At 47.4% G+C, this 688-nt stretch overlaps 1 protein-coding gene across 3 annotated transcripts in view; it reads right to left on the bottom strand.

The window, feature by feature from the left end:
- Positions 1-447, bottom strand: part of Cdyl (chromodomain Y like) — a 204,267-nt gene extending 203,820 nt beyond the window's left edge. For all 3 annotated transcript variants that reach the window (XM_031358726.1, XM_031358727.1, XM_031358729.1), the window contains exon 1: positions 278-447. The gene's annotated coding sequence lies outside the window, so the exon portion shown is untranslated. The remainder of the gene's footprint in view (positions 1-277) is intronic.
- Between the last annotated feature and the right edge of the window lie 241 nt (positions 448-688).

Here is a 688-nt window from a genome sequence, read left to right as displayed (position 1 = left end):
GAGACAGAGACAGAGACAGAGAGACAGAGAGAGACAGAGAGAGACAGAGAGAGAGAGGAGACATTCCCACACCAACCTCTAACCCTCTAACTCCAAAACCACACACTCATGTGGGTGAGTGTACCCTCAATGCCTAGATCCACCCACTTTTGTAGTTACAGAAGCCCAAACATGGGCACTCCTTAAATAGATTGCGTGGGAGTAGGGCTTTGGATTGAAGCATGGTAGGGGCTCTGAATGGATATCCCTTGCCTTCATTTCCTCTTATCGCTCATACCTGCTTTGTCACCAGGGAATTATCCCTTCTGGACTTTTGAGCATCTCAGGTGAGTGCTCTTAGGTAGGAACAGATGTCGTCAAGAAACAAGTGGTACGCTAAACCATCTCAAAGCAAGATACCCTCCACCATGCCTGGGAGCTGCCTCTGCCCTGGCTTTCATCTCACAGGCAGAGACTGCCTCATAAAAGGTCCCCTTTGTGATGTAATCTTAACACAGCTACACTTGAGTAGCAAGTAAAAACAGCAGTTCTGAGTCACACGGCTTCTTGTAAGATCCTTCCAGAAGCCAAGGGCATCATAACAAATCATAGCCAAGTTTTATGGGGTACAGGCATGGCCATGGGCTGATTTCATCTGGAAAATGTCACATAAAAAGTAGTGATCCAGCCACTGAGGTTGCTCAAGGGT

The sequence above is a fragment of the Mastomys coucha genome, unplaced genomic scaffold (genome assembly GCF_008632895.1).
Source record: "Mastomys coucha isolate ucsf_1 unplaced genomic scaffold, UCSF_Mcou_1 pScaffold7, whole genome shotgun sequence".
Lineage (NCBI taxonomy): Eukaryota > Metazoa > Chordata > Mammalia > Rodentia > Muridae > Mastomys > Mastomys coucha.
Note: the sequence above shows the minus strand (reverse complement) of the source record. Positions and strands in the feature narration are given on the sequence as shown.